The sequence below is a fragment of the Anolis carolinensis genome, chromosome 2, assembly GCF_035594765.1.
Source record: "Anolis carolinensis isolate JA03-04 chromosome 2, rAnoCar3.1.pri, whole genome shotgun sequence".
In the NCBI taxonomy this organism is placed as follows: domain Eukaryota; kingdom Metazoa; phylum Chordata; class Lepidosauria; order Squamata; family Dactyloidae; genus Anolis; species Anolis carolinensis.
The window spans coordinates 208,707,981-208,725,784 of record NC_085842.1 but is presented as its reverse complement, the minus strand read 5'-3'; the positions used below and the strand labels follow the sequence as shown (position 1 = coordinate 208,725,784).

Below are 17,804 nucleotides of genomic sequence, written 5' to 3'. Positions count from 1 at the left end.
TTTCATGATCGAAGTTAAATTTTCCTTCCTTGCCAGAACAGAGTTATTTCTGTAAAATGTACTTCTTTGTTAGAGTTTGATGGAGAATGAACAAAGCAATTTTGGAAATTTAAGAAAAGCAGGGGAAATTCATAAAATGCGTAAAATATACACAGTATGCTACTTTTTAAAAATGACTTATTTTATCAAGATCTCTCAATTAAATATGAATTGGTGGGTGATTTGGTTAGTCTGCTGCTGCATCTAACAAAGCCATATTTATGCCTGAGCAAATGTATTTAAAGTACTTTAGCTCTAATTATTCCTTTTATCCTTGCACAGACCTGTTCTCTTCAAAGGATGTTATGCCGTATAGCATAGCACTTGTCTCTTCAATGACAATATATAATTCCAACTATAATATAATTAAAGTGTGTGTTTCTCTGTCTGTTAATATAAAGTCTGCAAATACAAATGCATAATCACTAGGTTACCATATTTAGTGTGTTATCTAATAGGAATAAAACCAACACTATACTAAGGTTTTGGACCTGATCCATCAGCTACACTGGAAACGTCCCAAACTTTGTTCTTGTTGTGTGCCTTCAAATAATTTCTGGTTTATGCCAACCCCAAGGCATCTCTCTCATGGGGTTTTCTTGGCAAGATTAGTTCATAATGGATTTGCCTTTGATTCCTTTGAGGTTGCATTTTGCCTAAGGTCATCCAATGGGTTTGCCTGGCCAAGCAAAGATTTGAACCTTGGTCTCCCAGAGTCCAATACTCAAACCAATATAGCACACTGATTCTGGGTTTTTTAATGGGAGGATTGCTCTAGAAAGCACTTTTATAAATTAATTTGATACTAGGCTGACATCCTAAATATTTTCATTCAAATAAGTTCCTCTTTTATCTATGTAAAATGGGGTGGTCATTTTTTTTTAACAAATCAGTGTTGCCTCTTCACTCCCCTTGAATTATATTATTTGGAAATTTGACTTTTTAAACAGTGTTTCATTATAAGTGAAATCATGGAACATGCTAGTTTGTGTTTACTGACATTTACACATTTATACTGAACCCAGGAGAGGGAAGATAATGGAGATTAGAGAACAAATGAGAGTAAACAGACACATAACCAATGAAGACCAGACCTTCAAATGATAATGTGCATATCTGAATGGAACATCGCAAACAGAGTGGCTCACAATATTCACAAATGCAGTATTTTTGTTTGCACATCCAGTTTGTGATTATCAAACAACTGTACAGAAATAAATGGCAAGTTTTTATTTCTGTGATAGAATTAGGCCAGAATCAAATGAAGTGTAAGAAGAAGCAAGGGGAATCAATCTACACAAATTATAAAAATGCACTAAATGATTGTAAGGGCTTAAATACCCTAAAGACACTAGATCCAGTGTAATCTTGAACACTGAGCAGAATCAGCTCTGGTTCTTGGATAGGAGAGTGTCAATGAACACTAAGAAGAAGAAGAAACTGGCGAAAACACTGAGTATTACTTGCCTTTGAAATTTATGGGGTTGCTGTAAGTCCACAGGTTTATTTATTTCTTGTGTCAAAAGCCAGTAGAGGGTACAAGTTGATCTGAAGGCATAGACAGGGCTGTAAGGGGGGAGGGGGGGGGGGGTAAAGTTTAAAAAAAACCCTGAAGTGTGTCAGGTTAAAAAAAAATATGGTTTACTTATAAATTGGTTAACCATTTAAAATTCATGAGTAAACCAGGTTTAGGGGGGTTGAACCCTTGGGGGGGGGGCAGTTAGAACCCTTACCACCACCACCCCTACAGCCTACATATCAGTGGAACAAATGACAAGATGGAGTCATCCCATTTCAGCCCAATGATATTCTTATTGCATATTGTGAAAACCTAGGGGTTTTTTTCATTTTCCTTTGTAACATATTAAATAATTTATAAATGAGCCCACTATCAGCAAAGTTGTTAAACCAGAGATAATTTAAATCTGGTGAGTTAGAAGAACCAATACCTTAGACTTTGCCAGGTGAAGCTATTTCTGGCATAGAGTGGAGTGGGAAACATCTGGGTAATATTTATTTTTCCCTAAGTTGATTTGTTAAAGATACAATAAAATCAGTGCCAGATATTGATAGATTTTGCTTATGTGGTGGAATTCTAAATGGGAAGGTGTTCTTTTTCAGAGCAACTCCAGACATAATGACAGAGTTGAAAGTCTATGGGAGTGTGCCATAAAGCAGGCAGCGTAGGCCTACCTAATTCAGGGCCCAAGTAAGGAATTTCATAACTAACACAGGGCCTCATTTGCCATAAATCTGGCACTGAATAGGATGTACCTTATTTTCTGCAGCTATCACTCCAGATTGCTACCTTTTATTAACCAAATCATATCCTCACAATCACCAATAAATTAAAAGCATACTCCATCTGTGCTAAACATACATTTTTTAAAAGAAATACTTTCTCAAAACTTCCATGAAACACATAGTTACACCAGACTTTTCCAACTCCATCTCTGGGTTTGTTGTGTCCTGCACTTGAGATGGATCCTGTGCCTTTAAAACTTGCTTAACAGAAGGAAAACTTAAGTGAGTGACATTACAAGTTCTATACCACTCTTTAAACTACAGGAGTCCACATAGGGTGCCTGGACTTGGAATCTTATACAAAAGGGGAAAGAAGACATTTCTATTGGACAGAACCAAATGTCATTTATTTTATTTTTCCCAGGGAAATGTGGCTCTGAAGGATAGCCTTGTGATAGCAAATAATATAAAGGAATATTCCCATGGCAGTGTGGACTCAAATAACCCAGTCCAAAGCAAATATTGCAGATTATCTGCCTTGATATTCTCAGTTATATGGCTGTGTGGAAGAGTCCTGTGCAACATGATTTTTGTTCCTGGATTATAAATGTCATTTCCTAATTTGGTTCTGTCATAAAAACATGGAAAAGTTTGTTAAACTGCAGCACATTTTGCTTTAATTTTTTCCCATGAATATCTCAAGCAATTCAATATAGTTTGTGGCAGCCACAAAAATGAAGTTCCTGGAGTATTAGGTAGTGTTACAGAGAAGCTATGTAGAATGTTTCCATGATATGAGCCCTACATTCTCATGTGTGTGGGTAGCTAATGTACCCTGCACATCCTGGAAAGAACTTACATCTTGGTTACTACTAGACTTTTTTCCAAGGTTGAGGTGTGGAAGAGGAGGCAATTTGTCACATTAGAGCCTACCTGGCAAGCCCAGTAGCTCGCCTTTTCATCTCAGCCTTCTCCTTTAAACATGTGTCCATGTTTTGCCACAACAGTCTGGACTTGGTCAGGTCTGGCTTTCCTTCTTGTGTTGATGAGGATATTCATGATCATAGCCAGCCAGCCCGAGCTGCAATATCGATCTATAAAGAGGGGTTTGAGCTCTTCCATTGGTTGTAATTGAATGGCTTAGGAGAGCATTGTGGTAAAAAAAAAAAGGAGGGAGGGGATAGGGCTGCTGCACCGGCTACTGACCTCCGAGTGCCCTCACTTAACGAATTCAGATAGACAAAAGCCACAAACTTGGGGGGTGGGATGGGGTGGCTGCAGAATCCTTCACCCCGAAGGGTCTCCATTGACAAGAGTCGCTGCTTTGTTTGTAACAGTCCAGGATAGATACAACGAGAGGGACCAGGCACAGCCAAGGAAGCTTGAGTTGCGTTTTGAACACATAACTGTGTTATATGAGTCTACAGTGCCATATAATGCAGTTCAGTGCTGTTAAACTGCATTATATTGCAGTGTAGATGGTGCATCTGCTTCAGAGGAAGGCAAAAGCAAAGCCTATCTGAACTAATCATTTCAAGAAAGCAGTCACCATAAGTGGGGAAAAAGTCTCCCAACAACATCTTGTTTAAGAACACAGAAACGCTGGACCACGCTATCAACTTCCATGTCAGACTACACAGAGAAGCCATTGAAATCCACAAGCATGTGGACAACTTCAACAGAAAGGAGGAAACCATGAAAATGAACACAATCTGGCTACCAGTATTAAAAAAAACTCTAAAATCATGACAGTAAAAGAACAACACACAGAAAATAGAGGAATTCCAGACATGAATTATTCAGAGCCAGCTAACACATCCCAACAAAGGATTTCCCCAGGCAGTAAGCAGCCAGACCTTGAAGTTGAAAGGCTAATCAACGCTGATCAAGGTGGCCAACTGAAACATTCACATTTGCCTCACAGACAAGAGTTCTTTCTCCTGCCCTGGACCTTCCACAGATATATAAACCCTACTTGACTAGTTTCCAACATACCTCATGCCATAGATGCAGGCGAAACGTCAGGAAAGAATGCTTTTGTAACATGGACATACAGCCTGGAAAACTCACAGTAACCCAGTGATTCCGGCCATGAAAGCCTTAGACAACAAAATTCCCAACAACAGCTTGGTTGTTGTTTTTTTTTAAGATACATGGATAGAGATAACGTCTATTACTTTTAAACTATGTCCAGTGCGTTATGTGGCACTGTAGACTCAAATAAGGCAGTTCAATACAGTTAAACTGCATTATGAAAATTGCATTATATAGTATTGTAGATGTGGCCTGAGAGAATGGGACTTACTTGCTGTCGCCCAAGGGTTTTATAACATTGGATGTATCCAATAAATAAGTTGAGGCTGGCTGGGAGTTTCCTATCTCCTCTTCCCACCTGGAAATTGTACCCCTAAAAGGACTAAGACCTCATATGTGCTCTGGCAGAGGTTGGGATGCTCCCTTCCCATCTTCTCTCTTCCTTTCCCCACAGGCAGGGACGTGCTGAGGAAGGGAAAAGTGGCCCCTCCAGACGAAAGCTTGGAACGCAGCCCGGAGGTGAAACTATTACTCTATCAGCTCGTCTTCCCCCCACCCCAATCTTTCTTTCTTCCCGGCCAACCCCCAACCCCCCCCCCCCCCCAAGGCCTCTGGCTATGGAGTTACTTTGGGAAGTGAGTAGCTGGAGTTGAGTTTCAAGTGATTGAAACCGAGAGGAATCTCTTCAAAGCACGGGGTGAATTCTGTACATGCTCAGACATCCCCTTATCTATAGCATCTCCATAACTGGAAACCAAGGCTGGACTTACACTGCGCTATATCTCAGTGGATCCTAGATTATCCACTTTGAACTGGATTATATGAGTCTACACTGCCAGATAATCTGGGATAAACAGATAACCTGGGATTAGATCCTGGGATATAGGGCAGTGTAGATCCAGCCCAAGGGCCATTCTACACTGCCATATAAAATCCAGATTATCTGGTCCTTTTATCTTTCAGATTTAACTCGCTTCCAAACAGCAATACCTAAGTGACTTTGGAACAGAATGCCCGTTGTAGAAGTTAATGATATTCTAATAAGGCATTCACAGTACTCACACAATCAAGGGTTCCTTGGGGAATGCTTTGATCGTTCAATCATCAGGAGCCCTTAAAATGTTGTTGTGCGGATGTACCAATTCTCTAAGAGATGTTAAGTGCTGAAGGTATTGGCCTCCAAGGTTGGACAGGAAAGGACACCAAAATCTGGTAACTACATTGACCTGGGGGAAAAAAAACAGCTCCCACTGCCTGAGAATGTGTCTACACTGTAGAAGTAATACAATTTGACACAATTTGAACTGCCATAGGGGAGTGTAGTTTTGCAAGGTCTCTAGTTTTCTCTGCCAAAGCTTGCTGGTGCCTTACCAAACTACACAGGATTCCATAGCATTAACCCATGGCAGGTAAAGTGGGGGCTGGTTCCTTGCAGGCACATGCCTCAAACTTGTTTCAACCAAAGCAAACCAGTCTTACATCCTATGAGATCTTTGCTACACTGCTATATAAAATCCAGGTTATCTGCTTTGAACTGGATTATACGATTACTAGCTGTGCCCGGTCACACGTTGCTGTGGCGAAGTCTGGTGGTATGGGAAATAATGTATTGAGGAATTGGTGGTAGTTAAGGTAAAGGGTAAAGGTTTTCCCCAGACATTAAGTCCAGTCGTGTCTTATTCTGGAGGTTGGTGCTCATCTCCATTTCTAAGCCGAAGAGCCGGCGTTGTCCGTAGACTCCTCCAAGGTCATGTGGGATGACTACATGGAGCAGCGTTACCTTCCCGCCGGAGCAGTACCTATTGATGCACTCACATTTGCATGTTTTCGAACTTCTGGGTTGGCAGAAGCTGGGGCTAACAGTGGGGGCTCTCTCCGCTCCCCCAATTCAAACCTGTGGCCTTTCGGTCCAGAAGTTCAGCAGCTCAGCGCTTTAACACGCTGAGCCATCAGGGGATATTATTTCCTAAAGGTTGTGAATATACAATATTTCTGATTGGTTTTTTTTGTTTGTTGGAGGCAAGTATGAATGCTGCAATTAGGAAAAATGATTAGGATGTAATGGCCTTGCAGCTTTAAAGCCTGGCTGTTTCCTCCCTGAGTGAATTTTTTGTTGGGAGGTGTTAGCTGGCCCTGATTGTTTCCTGTCTGGAATTCCCTTGTTTTCAGAGTGGTGTTGTTTGCGATATTTTATGTGCTTCTACTGTCTGTGGCCCTGAGAAAACAGAATTTGCCAGACTTTGATGATGGGAATACTTTGTTGGGAGGTGTTAGCTGGCCCCGATTGTTTCCTGTGTGGAATTCCCCTGTTTATTTACTGTCCTGGTTTTAGAGATTATATTGTTCTGCATTATTCTATCCCAGTAATTATTTCATATTAAAGAAGAATCTCACTTATCCAACATTCGCTTATACAATGTTCTGGATTATCCAACGCAGTCTGCCTTTTCATAATCAATGTTTTTGTAGTCAGTGTTTTAAATTCATTGTGTTATTTTAGTGGTAAATTTGTAAATACAGTACAGTAGAGTCTCACTTATCCAACATAAACGGGCTGGCAGAACGTTGGATAAGCGAATATGTTGGATAATGAGGAATTAAGGATAACCCTATTAAACATCAAATTAAGTTATGATTTTACAAATTAAGCACCAAAACATCATGTTAGACAACAAATTTGTCAGAAAAAGTAGTTCAGTACACAGTAATGCTATATAGTAATTACTGTATTTATGATACCAAAATATCACGATATATTGAAAGCATTGACTACAAAAATGCGTTGGATAATCCAGAACGTTGGATAAGTGAGTGTTGGATAAGTGAGACTCTACTGTAAATACTACATAGCATTACTGCGCATGGAACTACTTTTTCTGTCAAATTTGTTGTATAATATGTTTTGGTGCTTAATTTGTATAACGATTACCTAATTTGATGTTTAATTGGCTTTTCCTGAATCCCTTCTTATTATCCAACATATTCACTTATCCTGCCGGCCTGTTTACGTTGGATGAGACTCTACTGTATATTGATAATCTTAAATTATCTGCTTAGAACTGGATTATATGAGGCCCCTTCTTCACAGCTGTATAAAATGCACACTGAAGTGGATTATATGGCAGTGTGGAGTCAAGATAATCCAGTGCAAAGCAGATAATATAAGATTATAAATGGGTTATATAGCTGTGTTGAAGGGCCTTGAGTCTACACTGCCATATAATCCAGTGCAAATTAGATAATCTGTGGAAGAAGCCTAAGTGAGGCCTAACTCTGCCTGTCCCCTAACTGAAACCTGGCTGTCCCTTGGTTGCTAGGCAACCAAGTGGGCAGAGATTAGCCCTCTAAACTGGCAGCAATTGGATAAAAAAAATTATTGCTCTCCCTCTAATTAGGACTTTATTTTTCTTTTCTTTTTGTTGTATCAACCTTGAGGCGTGGATGATGGGTTGTGTTGTCAAATTTTGAGGTTGGGGGGCCTGTACTTTTGTTGTTTTGTGAATTGCCGTGATGCCATCACTCTTTTATATATATAGATGAGTGTAGACTCATATAATTCAGTTCAAAGCAGAGGAGGCCCGAGATTCAATGATACTTAGGGACACATATAGCAATGCTATGGACACATCAATCCTCAAGTTGTCTTGCAATCACAAGCAACTTACAGTTTCTCAAGTCACTCCTGATGCTCCTCCATCCATCTCCTTCGTATATATTTCTGGGGCTGATTTCTCCCAAGTAAGCTCTCCCACCTTCTGCAAGGATCAAGCTATCTCTCCAAAACAAGAGAAGCTGAGTGAAACAAAGGCTGCGTCTACGTTGGGAACTTAATGCAGTTTGACACCACTTTAATTGCCATGGCTGAACCCTATGGTATCATGAGAACTGGAATTTGGTGAGGCTCCAGCAGCTTTGTCAGAGAAGGCTAAAGATCATGTAGAACAACTGCCAAGACTGCATAGCATTGGACCCTGGCAGTTAAAAGTGACATCCAAGTGCATTTATCCTACCATATATAGATGCACCCTTGGAAAAGCCTGCAAGGGCAAAGGGGATAACAATGCCTTTTGTGTCCCAGGGAAGGGAATTGTCTACCGCTGAGCTCCAAATTTAGGCCAAGCAGGGCTACAAAAGTGTCCTTAAGCCAACTGGAGTTTCCCTCCACCCCCTTTTTCTAGAAGGAGGGAAGATTCACCCAGACAAAAAGACCAGCGAGCCAAGGAAGGATAAATCGCTTTTCATGGCAGAACACAGACAAGCTGTTATGCTACAAACGTCGGCCTGTTCCATGGAGACTAATGGGAGTTTAGGAGGGAAGGCAGAGCATTGCAGGCCTCCCCTTCCATTGCTTCACCCATCTCCCTCCCTGGGTAGGTTAAACTGACCTGGTGAGCACTAGGAAGAAACAACAGCAGCAACCATGACCTAAATCTTTCTAGTTAAAATAGGGAACAACCTCGAATTTCGACTGAAGAAGACTGTAGCCCCTTCCATACACCTAAATAAAATCCCACATTAACTGCTTTGAACTGGAATATATGGCAATGTGGACTCAGATAATCCAATTCAAAGCAGATTTTCTGCTTTGATATTTTGCGTTATGTGGCTGTGTGGAAGGGCCCTGTGTAAACCATTGCACAACACACATAGGCACAAGTATGCCTCTGGCTATGCTTAAGAGTCCTTTTATGCTTATGAATATAAGCATATGAAAGTAGACACACAAGCACATTTGATAACAAAGCAAGGAGGAGGAAGAACAGAGGTTAAGACTGGATCTACACTACCAAATATCACAGGATCTGATTCCAGACTATCTGCTTATCCCAGCTTATCTGGCAGTGTAGATTTATACAACCTAGTTCAAAGCAGATCATTTGGGATCAGATCCTGGGATATAGGTCTGTATAGATCCAACCTAAGATCTCAGGATACTTTTGTATCTGAGGGTGCAGCTATAGTATAGGCTTAATGCAGTTTCACATCATTTTAACTGCCATGGCTCGATGCTATAAAACCCTGGGATTTGTAATTTGGTGAGGCACCAGCACTCTTTCACAGGGAAGACTAACAATTTGGTAAAACTAAAAGATCCAGGATTCCATTGCATTGAACCATGGTAGTTAGTGGTGCTGAACTGCATTAATTCTGCAGTCAGGCCCCTTCTACACTGCCCTCTATCCCAGAATCTAATCCCAGATTATCTTCTTATCCCAGATTATCTGGCAGTGGAGACTCACATAATCCAGTTCAAAGCAGATAATCTGGGATCAGATCCTGGGATATAACACAGTGTAAATCCAGGCTTAGATACACCTGAATTATACTTGATAAAGAACCCTAGGAAGTGAAGGTCAGCTGGGTTCTCTCACAGGAGGTTGAGGTTCTCACTGAAGTCCCCGGTGATGGTATTCACTGATGATTTCCCATCCAAGTACTAACCAGGGTTGGCCCTGTTTATATTTGAAGATCAGAAGCAACCTGGTGCCTTTAGAGCAGGCCTGCACAACCTGCAGCTTTCCAGGTGTTTGAGCCTCAAACTCCCAGAAACTCTAGCCAGCTGTTCCAAAAATTCTGGGAGCTGAAGTCCAAAACACCTGGAGGATTATAGGTTGTGTAAGCCTGCTTTAGAGTATTTGGGTCCCTATCCTCCTGAAAATTGTACTTTTTTGAAGGGGGGGGGGCAATGCTTTCTGAGAAGTACTTTGACCTCTTTGGGTTAGGGTTAATATCTCCACACATTTTTTTCCAGTAAATCAACCCTTGCCCATTCACACTAATGCAGACTTTTTGCCTTTGATTCTCACCAGTCCTGTGCTGTAGCTCGGCATGCTTCCTATGGGATCCTGGTATCCGAGGAGATCCTAAACTAAGGATTGTAAAGCCTCTTTTCTCTATACCTCGAAGCTGGTAAACTGGGTGGGATTTTTGGGAGTTATAGGCCACAACACCTGGGGACCCACAGGTTGAGAACCACTGCATAAGATGAAGTCAATTTGAAGCCACAAAACAAAGGCCTCAGCTACAATGCCACATTGAATCCAGATTATCTGGTTTAAACTAGATTACATGGAAATGGAGACTCATATAATCCAACTCAAAGCAAATGATGTAATTGGGAGACTTATCTTTTTGGAGAAGCTTTACACTGACATCTCTCCAACAAAACAGTTAGGTGAAATATAAAATGCGCTTATATAGGAAACAAATGGACATACATGGAGACAGAGTAATGGGACCTTCATCAGTCATGTAGAAATCCAGTGCAACTTCCCTCATTAACGGAAAGCTACCTACCCACCTTCAGTGGAGGCACACACACACACATACACACAAAGATGCTGCCCTGAAAATTTGGGCACAAGCAACATAAGCACTCAGACTGAGGACTCGGTAGTGCTTTTAAGAGGAAGGGCTCAAGACTGGCAGACAGGTTGTCCTGAAGGTTGCAGATCTGCATGTATATTTTTATGGAATCCGACAAGGCCTATGAAGTTAGGGTCCCTCTAAATTTGCACATAGCCTCTCACTTCCCACTCCTCCCCCCCCCCCCAAATGCAATTTAAAGCTCTATCTGTCTGTCGCTACTTTTTAGGGCTAAATCCAACACCCGATCCCAAGTAAACTAAACGCAGGGAATCAATGGGAGAGAAGTGTTGATCTTACATGTCTCATTGATTCCATAGATCTAATTGGGAGGATCGTTGGATTTAGCCATCATTCTTTTATTCCCATTGATTTCATTCCGGGGCAGAGGAATGAAGCGTGAATCTCCTTCTGCCACTGACAACGAGGACTGTAAAGTTCTTAAACTCTGGGTGAATCTCCTTGGGGGGGGGGGGGGGGGGACTATTGTACTCAAAGCAACAAAGAGTTCAATGTGTTCTCCATGGCTTTCATGGCCAGAATCACTGGGTTGCTGTGAGTTTTCCGGGCTGTATGGTCATGTTCCAAAAGCATTCTCTCCAGAAGCATTCTCTCCTGACGTTTCGCCTGTATCTATGGCAGGCATCCTCAGAGGTTGTGTGCTGTTGGAAACTAGACAAGTGGGGTTTATATATCTATGGAAGGTCCAGGGTGGGAGAAAGAACTCTTGTCTGTTTGAGGCAATTGATTACTTTGATTATCCTTTGTTGGGAGGTGATTTGCTGGCCCAGATTGTTTCTTATCTGGAATTTCCCTGTTTTTGAGAGTTATTCTGTATTTACTGTCCTGATTTTAGAGTTTTTTAATACTGGTAGCCAGATTGTGTTTATTTTCATGGTTTCCTCCTTTCTGTTGAAATTGTCCACATGCTTGTGGATTTCAATGGCATTTCTGTGTAGTCTGACATGGAGGTTGTCCAGCATTTCTGTGTTCTCAAATAATATGCTGTATCCAGGTTGGTTCATCAAGTGCTCTGCTATGGCTGACTTATCTGGTTAAATTAGTCTGTGGTGCCTTTCATGTTCCTTGATTAGTATTTTGACACTGTGTTTGGTGATCTTTCTGTAGACTTGACCACAGCTGCATGATATAGGGTAGACTCCTACAAAGGCAAGAGGATCCCTCTTGTCCTTTACTGAAAGTAAAATTTGTTGGATTTTCTTTGTGGGTCTGTAGATAGTTTGATGCTAATCAAGGTCATCAAGTGCAACATTTGTACTTCCCCTCAGACAGACAAGAATTCTTTCTCCCACCCTGGACATTCCACAGATATATAAACCCCACTTGCCTAGTTTCCAACAGACCTCACAACCTCTGAGGTCTGTTGGAAACTAGGCAAGTGGGGTTTATATATCTGTGGAATAGATATATATATCCTCACAACCTCTGAGGATGCCTGCCATAAATGTGGGTGAACCGTCAGGAAAGAGAATCCTTCTGGAACATGGCCATACAACCCGGAAAACTCACAGAAACCCAACAAAGAGTTCAGTGGCACCTTAAAAACTAACACATTTACTAGGTTGTGAGCTTCCCTTCACTACTTTATCTTAGAGACCTGAAGTGTTATCCTTAACTAGAAGGCAGATAGATGGATGGGCAGGTGGACAGATAGATAGATCTGTATGGAAGTTGCAGTGAGGGCGGGGGGGAGTGATTTTCTGCAATGCATTCGCTCTAGCATCCGTGCTACTGATTCTACAATATTGGATATGTGTGTGCTTGTACAAAAACAAGATAGGGACATCCTCATTCTTCCGATGCAGTAGAATCCAAGAAGTATTAGGTGGTAATAAAATCCTCAAATATTGAATGTGCCACCAAACACGCAAAGCCCAAATCCAACAGAGGGTCCCGATCCAGCAGCCAAAAGTCCCAAGCACCCTCTCCTTGTCACTTCAGCTCTAATACACACAAGGCAAAGAAACTCTACATAATGGAGCTGGGCGTTTAAGGCTTCTGTGAATCAAAAAGAAACCGATCCCGTGTCTACTTTCAATTCAAGGTCAAATTTTGATGTTGACCTGGGAACAGCAAGCCCCAGGGTTGGATTTTTTTTGGTTTTCCAAAACACTGACCAACATACATTTCAGTGCCTCAAATGTTAGCCCTTTCTCTGGTATATTTGACCTGCTGGTTCCAAAAATGGCATCAGTTTTCCTCTATCTGCTCTAGTTTTTGAGATACCGAATACCTCTCAGGCTTCATCTGCTCTGCTCGCTCATAGGAAACAATAAGAAGCATATCTAGGAAACTAGAACTGATGCGGTCTATTCAATGCACTTTTCTAAATCAAGGTTCCAAATAACCGCAGGAACAGGCCTAAAACCAAGACACCAAGATTTTTTTTAAAAAAATCCTCCTCGGGCTGCATAATCGCCCTTACTTAGGAGTGACTTTTTGGCAGGAGAAGGGTTCGTCTCTCAAGTAAGCCTCTTAAGAAGAGAGCGCTGGAAAACGTCTCCACTCGGCCGTTTTGGGAAACATCTACCCATCGACACTTGAAAGCCAAGGCGCCCGGAGCTACAGACGGGTAAACACACACATATGTACACAAGGGCCCCACGCAAGTACACAAACCTCTTTGTGATTTATCTCTCCGGGCGCTTCCTTGATGCGGATCCCGAGATTAAGATTATTTTCTAGCCATTTTAGGAAGGAGTTGTCTTCCCGAGCCCGGGCGAGATGGTTTCCAGATCGAGGCGAAAGGGCTGATGTTTCCGAAGGCGCCTCGGTGCCTCCCCGAGTCCCTGGGAGAAGAAACAGGCGCCCAACTGGGCCGTATTTCTTCGAGTTTGCGTGGAGAAAGACCCCAGACCGAAAGCGAGGGCGCTTTCCTAACCCAGGGGTTGGTTCAAGGAGGGGAGAAGATGAGAAAGAGAGCAAAGGAGAGCGATTTCGGTCAGGTCCCCTTCTGTTTTGGGACCCACACGCGAAAGATCCACTCCCCCAAATCGTTTTTTAAATATAGAATCGTATTTATTAAAGCCCAATTGGGAAGAAAGGGTGATTTCCATCTCTCTTTCGGCTATATGTTTTCAGACGGCCATTCCAACGCTCCAAAACATCCTTCATCCTGCAGCAGATCAATTGAGAGCAAGCCTGTGGAAATCAGTATGGCCTACTGCTGTCTTAGAGCTGTGCTATAAAAGCTTCCTCTTTTACTGAAGCCTCTCTTGTTGCAAACTGAAGTCAAGCGCGTTTAAATAGAAGCTCATGACAGGGGAATTTGGGGGCAAATTCGAGATTTTTATCGCCTCGGATTCTCTCAAAAGGTTTCTTTGTTTTTAGAAAACCCAGTTCCTGGCTCAAGGAACCTTTAAAAAACGAAGGACTCCATCTAAAGCCGCTTTAATGCTCACTGAAATCTCCAGTGAAGAAATATATTAAAGTCTAGTGGCTCTTAAGGCCGAGTAAGGCCATTTCTTGAAGAGGGGATTCCCTTGAACTCAAATGGCCCTTCCTTCTAAAACTGGAAAACTGGAGGGCAGCCCCTGCACTCAAAGGGAAAGATTGGAAAGAGCTCAGGGAGGACAAAGGGGCAATCCTGGACGTGTTTACTCCGAGGTAAACGCGAATATTAAATCCTATTGGCCTGACTCGAAGGAAAACAATGTAACAGACAAGAGTTCTTTCTCCCACCCTGGACCTTCCACAGATATCTAAACCTCACTTGCCTAGTTTCCAACAGACCTCACAACCTCTGAGGATGCCTGTCATAGATGTGGGAGAAACTTAATGCTTCTGGAACATGGCCATTCAGCCCGGAAGACTCAGGCAACCCAAGACAATCCCTGCTTCTCAGAGTAGAGTTCGGTTTGGCTTTTTAGCATGCCTGCTTTCATTCCCAGCCCGGCGCCTTCTTAGCTCATAGAGAGAAACACTGCCGAGCATTGAACGTGTACAAACCCGGCCCTTCTCTCAAACCCCAGGATCTCAAGCGCTTAAGAGAGGTTCAGTCCTAAAAAAAACAAAAAACAAACCTGGGGTTTACTCAGAAGCAACAGACCCAGAGGCGTACGCAAAGACCGCTTTGGAGAAGACACGGGAGAAAGATATGCAAGGCCTCAGTGCAGAAAGTGTTGCTGTGGTTTGGCCCATTAAAAACATGAAGTACAAATTCACCGGGATCTCGGAAGGGCTAGATTACCAAACGCAAGCCTTTAGGAAAGGGATCCTGAAATCAAATGCTGCCTTAAACACGCACTGGGGCAAGGTCTTTGTACTTCTTATAACCTCTATGCCTGCAGAGCGGCCCACATGCCTGGCCTGTCAGCATACCCAGTCTTAGGACAATATATAATATGATATGATATGATATGATATTTTATGATATGATATGATATGATATGATATGATATGATATGATATAATATAATATATTGCCCTAAGATTGGGTGGGTATGCTGACAGGCCAGGCATGTGGGCCGCTTTGCAGTCCCAAATGCCTGGCCTGTCAGCATACTCAGTCTTAAAACAATTTATATTATATTATATTATATTACATTATATTGTCCTAAAATTGGGCATGCTGACAGGAGAGGCATGTGGGCCGCTTTGCTGGCATAGAGGAGAAATGCAGGTTCTGTATCTGGAGGAAAGCGCCCAGAAGAGCTAGGATTTGCACTTCTGCCTAAGATATCTTAAAAGCACCAGATCCGAGCTGATCTTGGAAGCCAGCCAGCGTTAAGACTGGGCTGGAGGAGCTGAAAGGCTATTCAATGCTTATCAAGGTAGCCAATTGAAACATTCACACTTGCCTCAAACAGACACGAGTTCTTTCTCCCACCCTTGACATTATTCCACATATATATAAACCCAATTTTGCCTAGTTTTCAACAAACTTCACAGCCTCTAAGGCTGCCTGCTATAGCTGCAGGCGAAACGTCAGGAAAGAATGCTTCTGGAACGTGGCCATACAGCCCGGAAAACTCACAGCAACCCACTGTAGGTTACATTGAGAGGAAGGAACTGGCAAATCACCCTCGCCTATTCTCTGTCCAAGGAAAACCTATGAAATTCATTGGGCGACTTGACGGCACACAGATACACACTAAGCGGGCGATCTCTATGAAATTAACCCCAGCCCAGAATATGCACTCAAAAGAAATGCAGAAATACATAGAGCTCGATCACAGAAAGGGTTATGGCCAAGATGTAGTGACTGATACCTTACAAGGGTGCGGAAATAATGCCGGATTTCTCGCTGCTTAGTCAATCGGTTAAGGGAGAAATGCCCTGCTTCCTTTGCAAGTTGCAGGTAGGTCCCAGGGCAAGGAATGATATGGGCAGCCGGGCCTTCTGCCCGTTCAGCCGGAAGGAGGGCCCGCTAAGGGCTTGAATTGCAGCCTTGGTGCCACCACGGTGTGACAAGAAGCCGAGGGACAGGGGACAAATGAATGGAAGGAGCAGAAGGTGACCCCCCCCCCCCGCCCAATCTAACCGCTAAGACCCATTTTAAAATGGAAAATATAACTCCTATATTCCCACCAGATAAAGAGAAAGGCAGGATGGAGCAGAGCCGCAATACATTTTTAAAAATACATATTTTATTGCCAGGTAGGTCTCTCGCTACTTTGGAGCTTTAGGATATAAACAGGAATCCAGCTCGATGCTACGCCATTGGTTATTTCCGTGGAATTCGCTATTATAGAAAACATTTTAGGCTGAAATGCTCATGTCTTCTGTGACAAGTATGACATTGTCATGTAAGAGTTTCTTCCAGCTAATTGGACTGTGTGTTGATTTACTATTAGAAAGGCACAGGTCTTTCTCTCCCATCCCCTTCCTTCCTTTTCTCTTTTCTTTTTCCTTTTCTTTCCTTCTCCATCTATCCATATATCGATTTCTTTCTATTCCTTTCTTCCTTTCCTTCCCAGTTTATCCATATCTCTGGAGCGCCAGGGTCAGCAGGAAAGGTCGGCAGTTCGAATCCGGAGAGAGCCGGGTGAGCTCCCTTCTGTCAGCTCCAGCTCCCCATGCCAGGACAGGGGAGAAGCATCCCACTGGATGGTAAAACAGCAAACATCCGAGTTTCCCCTGGGCAACGTCCTTGCAGACGACCAATTATCTCACACCAGAAGGGACTTGTAGTTTCTCAAGTTGCTCCTGACACCCAAAAAATCCACATCTTTCTTCTTCTTTCTTTCCTTCCTTCCTTCCTTCCTTCCTTCCTTCCTTCCTTCCTTCCTTCCTTCCTTCCTTCCTTCCTTCCTTCTTTCCTTTCTCTCCCCTCCTCTTTCTTTATGTCCATATATCTATCTTCCTTTCTTTTTCCTTCCTTTCCTTTCCTTCTCTATCATATACCTCTCTTTTCCCGTTTTCCTTACCTTCCTTCTCTGTCTATCCATCTCCCTCTCTTTGCCTCCCTCTTCCTGCCTTCTCCGTCTATCCATATCTCTCCCTTCCCCTTCCCCCCTTTCTTATTGTTCTTTCCATAAGCAGACGCAAACATACACTAGGACAAACATACAAACAGACAAGAGTTCTTTCTCCCACCCTGGACATTCCACAGATATATAAACCCCAATTGCCCAGTTTCCAACAGACCTCAAAACTTCTGAGGATGCTTGCCATAGATGCAGGCGAAACGTCAGGAAAGAATGCTTCTGGAACATGTCCAGACAGCCCAGAAAACTCATAGCAACCCAATACACTAGGACTGATATAAATACTTGTGGGCGCTGGTGTAAGTGGCACTTTTCCACTGACACAGGCCTGGGCTGAAGTTCGCCCTCCAGACTTTTTCGAGCTCTTGCCGAACAAGTAAATTAACCTGCTGCTCCACACCATTGTCCCCCCACAACCAGACCTTCGCTTCCCCCCTTCCGCCCCTCAAGTCAACCCTCCCTTTGTTCTGCTGCCCACATTTGGGGTCGTGACCTCGTTTAGAGGCCGACCTCAGAGTAAACATTTTAGGGGAGCTTCTTTAAATATTTATTAAAGAGGTGCTCCGACTAAACCCGTTTCGGGAGAGACTGAAGTCTTCAAGTCAACCTTCTAACCCGCCCCTGGTCCGGCCAAGTTGTAGGCGAGGAACAGAACCGGGGGGAAAAGTGTGG

The 17,804-nt window shown here is 42.8% G+C and overlaps 2 protein-coding genes across 5 annotated transcripts in view; both read right to left on the bottom strand.

Moving 5' to 3' along the window:
- Positions 1–17,804, bottom strand: part of hoxc10 (homeobox C10) — a 219,035-nt gene that overhangs the window by 93,555 nt on the left and 107,676 nt on the right. The gene's annotated exons all lie outside the window — the stretch shown is intronic.
- Positions 1–17,804, bottom strand: part of LOC100551789 (homeobox protein Hox-D3) — a 107,159-nt gene that overhangs the window by 50,687 nt on the left and 38,668 nt on the right. Inside the window, exon 1 of one of the 3 annotated variants that reach the window (XM_008103635.2) lies at positions 9,690–10,844. The exons of the other annotated variants lie outside the window; for them this stretch is intronic. The gene's annotated coding sequence lies outside the window, so the exon portion shown is untranslated. Of the gene's footprint in view, positions 1–9,689; positions 10,845–17,804 lie in introns of those variants that run through there. 3 annotated transcript variants of the gene reach the window in all.